The sequence below is a fragment of the Rosa rugosa genome, chromosome 3, assembly GCF_958449725.1.
Source record: "Rosa rugosa chromosome 3, drRosRugo1.1, whole genome shotgun sequence".
NCBI classification, from domain to species: Eukaryota; Viridiplantae; Streptophyta; class Magnoliopsida; order Rosales; family Rosaceae; genus Rosa; species Rosa rugosa.
This window is the reverse complement of record NC_084822.1, coordinates 3947181-3953331: the sequence shown is the minus strand read 5'-3', so window position 1 is coordinate 3953331 and position 6151 is coordinate 3947181. Positions and strand designations below refer to the sequence as shown.

The 6151-nt window shown below is 40.4% G+C and overlaps 1 pseudogene; it reads left to right on the top strand.

The window, feature by feature from the left end:
• The first annotated feature begins 799 nt into the window (after positions 1 to 799).
• Positions 800 to 5730, top strand: LOC133738499 (adenylosuccinate synthetase, chloroplastic-like; annotated as a pseudogene).
• Positions 5731 to 6151: the final 421 nt, after the last annotated feature.

Here is a 6151-nt window from a genome sequence, read left to right as displayed (position 1 = left end):
TTTTTGGTTTGTAAAACAATCCTTTTCCTCACTGAAGACAAATTTCCCAAGGGACAATAAGGAATGATGTTTATGTATTTTCTAAAAGTAAATCGTCTTTAAAAAGGAAAACCAGATTTTGTGAATTAAAATATGTTAGGGCGTTTTGGGGAAAGACAAGAGTGAGTGGCTCTGTCACAGTCGTCTCAGTCTCCATAACCCACTCTGCAGCCTTCCGCCTCCTTTTTTTTCTTTGCTTCTTCTTCTTCTCCTCTCTTTGGTTCTGGGTTTTGTCATTGCTGCCCAAAAGGTACTGTCTTTACTCTTTTAGGGTTTTAATCGCTTTGCATGTTTAGGGTTTCATCTCTGTTTTGTTGTGAATTGATAATGGTTTTTTATTTTATTTATTTATTTTTGAATATAAATTTGGTTATTGACTATTGGTTGCTTATTGTTTGTGTAGTTTTTGTAATCTTTGGCATGAGTTTTTGCTTCTGCTTTTTTGGGTTTCTGATTTATGTTAGTATTGAGCAGTCTGGCTGCCATGGCTGATCAGATTTCTTGTTTCGTTTACCCTGTTTTTTATGTGTAGATGGTTTTGTGGATTATCAAACTTCTTGTGCTTCGTAACCTCCCGAAAGGGAGGAATATTTTGATTTGAGTTTTGCTAGTTTGTTAGTGTTCGTCGGGGGCGGATCCAGGTAGGGCTCAAGCCCCACCGGATTTTTGGGGCCCAAAAAAAAAATTAGGTATATAGGTTTTTTTTTTGGACTAGTCCTCTCCAGCTCTCCTTTCAAGACCCCCCCCCCCCACCGCTGAACTCGCCAACTCGATTGGAGACTTGGAGCTCTCTCGACTCGGCAAACCTGCAAGAGTGCAAGGCTAGAACCAGCAACCCTTCTCCGGTCTCCGCGCCTCCGCCTTCAGGTATCTCACCATCTCTCTCTCCCTCTCCGTCTTCTTCTCCTCCTCTGCGACAGCAGACGGCTCCTCCAGTCCCTCCTCTAGATCTGTAAATATTCGATTTCTAATCTTGTATTCTTGTAAATAATCAATTTCCAATCAGTAAATAATCGATTTCCATTTGATCTTGTATTCTTGTTGGTTTTTAACTAAGGTAATGCCGTAATGGTATAGTTGAAAACTTGAAATGGGTAATGGGTTCGATTTCAGATTTGCATTTGATGTTGATGGTATAATTGCAGACAGTCAAAAGACTCAAAATGATATATAATTGCAATTAGGAGGATTTAATGTTGTTTGCAATTAGGATAGGATGCTTGTGTTTTGCTGTGAATCTGATAGCATTATTAGGATTGCATAATTGATACCAATCTGATAGCATGTTTGTGTTTTAGGCATCCAAATGACCAAATTATAAACTCTAGTTGTTTAAATCTTTAATAAAGTAGTAGTGCTTCTATATGTAGGCATATTATTTTAGGGTGTACTCGAACTACAGTCATGCATTACTTTTCTGAACTCGATTGTAATTGAAATATCAGTGATAATAGAAATTTTTGATGTAGTCTTCATGAAAAATTGTGGTTATGCTCAATTTCTCAAAAACCCTGTCTTTTTGGGTCGTAAAATTTTGACTTGACACTGTTTTTCTCACTCAGTGCTTCACCATGAACAACCTCTCAGCCTTTGCAGCCCTTGATGCCAACCCACTCTCCAAAACATGCTATTTGGGCACCCACCACAACAGGTTCAATCTCCTCCAGCGCCCCAGAAATATCGTTGTATGCTCAGTGAAGCCCTCAGTTGCCTCCCCCTCATCGCTAAGTGTGGCTGGGTCCCCCAACAGTGGGCCTAATCGAATTGAGTCTCTAACCCAGGTCTCAGAAGTTTTGGGGTGCCAGTGGGGTGATGAAGGTAAAGGCAAACTCGTTGACATCTTGGCCGAGCACTTTGACATTGTTGCTCGTTGTCAGGTAAGACAAAGAAACACTCTGATAGCATTGCCAGATTATTTTGGTTTCTTGATTTTCTTTTGTTTCCTTTCAGGGAGGAGCTAATGCTGGACACACCATTTACAATGCAGAAGGAAAGAAGTTTGCACTTCACCTTGTTCCCTCAGGTATTCTCAATGAGGATACTCTCTGTGTTATAGGGAATGGTGTTGTGGTGCATCTTTCGGGCCTCTTTAAAGAGATTGATGGCCTCGAATCTAATGGAGTGTCTTGCAAGGGAAGGATATTGGTCTCTGATCGTGCTCACCTCTTATTTGATTTCCACCAAGCAGTGGATGGGCTTCGAGAATCCGAGCTTGCTAAATCTTTCATTGGTACTACCAAGAGAGGCATTGGACCTTGTTACTCTAGCAAGGTTATCCGGAATGGCATTCGAGTTGGTGACTTGAGGCACATGGATACTTTACCTCAGAAGCTAGATCTTCTGTTGTCAGATGCTGCATCAAGATTCAAAGGTTTTGAGTATGGCCCCCAGATGCTTAGAGAAGAAGTAGAAAAGTATAAGAGATTGGGAAAAAATCATGAATAGTACCCGAAGTAAGGCCCACTACGAATTTCAGTACATAAATTTCCAAAACATAAACTTTGGTACATCAAATATGAAACCCGACCCAATATACGTACACGACGTCAATGACTCCGTCAGACGTCGTGCCATTACGCACATAATAAAGGGCAGAATTGGTTTTTTAGTTTGAAAACCCTTATCCCTTCGACTTGGTCAGCTGTCGTATATAAGGACATGTAGTCCACCACAGTCAACTCGTTTTTCTCTCTCTTTTATCCCTTTGACAGCCACACGAACAAGAAGGTCCTGGAGGATCTGCAAAAATCCCGTCGAAGCGCCTCTGCAACAAGATCGCCGGATTCTCGACCCATCTCATGAAGCGCATCCAGAAGGGCCCCGTCCGCGGCATCTCCCTCAAGCTCCAAGAGGAGGAGCGCGAGCGCCGCATGGACTTTGTCCCCGACGAGTCCGCCATGAAGACCGACGAGATCGCCGTCGACAAGGAGACCGTCGATCAAGAAGGTGGATCCCTCTGATCTCCAGACTGCGCCGATCGGGTACGGCCCCAGGAGGTACTAGGAAATGGTGGCCGGTTGCCGGTTTTTCGCCGCCGCAACGGTTTTGATGTTATAGTACATTGGGTTTTTTTTTGGATTAGGAACCATGTCTAATTTGCTATGCTTTTTTTTGAGTTTGTTGTGAACTAGTGCTTTGTCCTTTATTGGAATTTCTGTTCTGGATTAAGAATTTAAAGCATGTCTCTTTATTTAGATTTGCTGCATAAGTTGTTTTGATATCGTGGTTAATTGGTTCAAATGTTGTTTCTGTGTTAATTTGGTTGATATTTTGGTTGATTGATGTTAGGGGTTTGTTTAAGAATGATTACAGTAGGGTTTAGATTTGAGTTTATTTGGAAGGATCTGGTTTGGTCATGTTGTTGGATATGATTACTTTGGTTCCACAAATGACATTGTGGCTCTAGGTCCCGGGAACTGAAGTGATGTTGATTTCAATTATGTTAGTTTGTTTAGTTGTTAGAGAATGCAAGCTTTTTAGTGAGGCCGTGGATAAATCCCCAGGCTCTTACTGACCTGCTTTTTTCTGCTTTTGTTCACATTTTCTTGATGCAAGTTCTAGGTACTTGAGGGTGCATTTTGTTTGGAAATGTATATACTAGAGTTGAACTGCGACATAAGGGTGCTTCATCATTTCCTAGGCTGAACCAGTGAATGAGACATCATCAGCAAGTGCTGGAGGGTCAAGGAAGAGGTACAAGTTGCCTGCAAGGAGAATTAAGCCAAGAAAGTCACCCAGACTTGCTGCTGCATCTGTTCAACCTCAAAAACCGAAACTGCAGAGGGCTTTGTGGAAACCCTGAATTCTGTGTTTTAGGAACCAAGCTTGGTAGTTATGGCAAGAAACACCACCTGTTAATGTGGCATTTGTTTTCTTTTGTAATAGGACAAATGCCATAAGCTTTTGTGTAACTGGTGGTTTTTGGAAAATCTGTAGTAGGGGGCAGTATGAACAATTGCTTTCCATTATTTGGAATTTCTATGTCATGCACAATTGAACCATTAACTAAGTAATTTCATTCCTATCATTGCCATTTTTTTTTTTCATTTTCACCACTACTAATGGTCCATTTTTAAACAAGAGTATGGTTAGTTGCAGACTTTATCAGAATTATGGCGGGAAAAATATGTGTAAGGAGTGTAGGTTGTAGGTTGGAGGGAAAAGGCCGTACAGACCATTTTACCCCTTCAAATACGGCCAAACTAACGGCGTCATTGACGTCGTGTATGCTAACTGGTCAGTTTTTAAACCTCATGTACCAAAGTTTATGTTTTGGAAATTTATGTACTGAAATTCGTAGTGGTCCATAGTTCAGGTCCACTTACCAAATTTTTCCCTAAGAGATTTGCTGAGAGATTGGAACCCTTCATTGCTGATACTGTACTTGTTGTGAATGAAGCCATCTCTGAGAAGAAAAAGATTTTAGTTGAAGGGGGTCAGGCAACAATGTTGGATATTGACTTTGGAACATACCCCTTTGTCACTTCCTCAAGTCCTTCAGCTGGTGGGATTTGTACCGGTCTTGGCATTGCTCCCAGAGTTTTAGGTGATCTCGTTGGAGTGGTAAGTAGGTGGTTTTTTTTTTTTTTTTTTAATTTTGGATTTGGTTTTTCAATTGTTTGATATCATCATTGCATCCTTGCCTTGCTCCAATTCTTCATTGTTGTTACAGTTTTAGACTTATACGAGCAACAACTTAAGAAAATTGCATCTTTTATAATTCTGTTTTTAGGTGTTGGTATAGAGGTCCTGTTGCTAACTTGATCTTTGTCTTTGCAGGTGAAAGCATACACTACAAGAGTTGGTTCTGGTCCTTTCCCCACAGAAAACTTAGGTAAAGAGGGTGACCTTCTTAGGTTGCAAGGTCAGGAGTTTGGCACAACTACTGGTCGCCCTCGTCGCTGTGGTTGGCTTGATATATTAGCACTTAAATACTGCTGCCAGATTAATGGCTTTTCTTCTCTCAATCTCACCAAACTAGATGTTTTGTCTGATTTTCCCTCAATTCAGTTGGGTGTAGCCTACAAAACTAGTGACGGCTCACCAATCAAATCATTCCCTGGAGATCTTCGCCTTCTTGAGCAAGTGAAGGCAAGTTTTCTTCTCTCCCTTATTTATTTATTGGGATGTGTTGTTTCTCTTGTTTTTCAACTGCAGTTAGATAATTACTAGTACTAGTTTTTTCTCTTGAGCAATATGGTCACTGGTTTTATATGTTAAACAATGAAATTTTATTGTTAGCTATTGGTGATGTTGTTTTTCTGTGCTTAGGTGGAATATGAAGTATTGCCCGGATGGAATACTGACATCTCTAATGTAAGAAGCTACTCTGAACTTCCAAAGGCTGCACGTCAGTACCTGGAAAGAATAGAAGAACTTGTTGGTGTACCTATCCATTACATTGGTGTCCGGCCTGGACGTGATGCCCTCATTTACAAATAGTCATCACATTATTTACATTGTCAGAAGTAAAATGAAGCTTCTAGTGCTGGAGGAATTTATTCCCTTAAATGTTGGGAGATGTTTCACATGGCTATGACTTTGATGTACCACACCCAAGCATTGACTCTGTTCTTTTTAGGTCTTGGGTAAATTTTGTTTCAGTACCATTGCTTGTTGTAATGCATGAATTGCTAGGTAGGAAGATCTGGCAACAATTGGAGCTTGAGGGAATTTCTCTATTTTGAAAAACTTCTGATTGCTTTGAGTGATATTATCAGCTAAACAAAATTAGTGGGTGCTAAAGCAAACAACAAATTACATTTAGCAGAAACCCCATGAATTACAATTACATCTCATAGTGTTATATTATGTAACACTGTCAGATCAAAGGCAAAAAACATGAGGAATACAGTTTCTAGTCTCTCCAAGGTCATTAGAGCGGATGGGAAGAAAATTGTAGGTCTGCTTGAAAAGCCCATTCAATGGCCGGATTCTAACTAATTTGCTGAATGCGATGATTTTGAGGATAAGTGGAAAAGGCTTGAAAATCTTTGTGAATGGCTTTCTCTACCCTTAATCTTGATTTTGTCCCTGAAAAATTATCACCTAGGCGAGCAATGTTGAGAATCGGTAAATATGTGAAGTCGAAAATACAAATAAACATAGCACA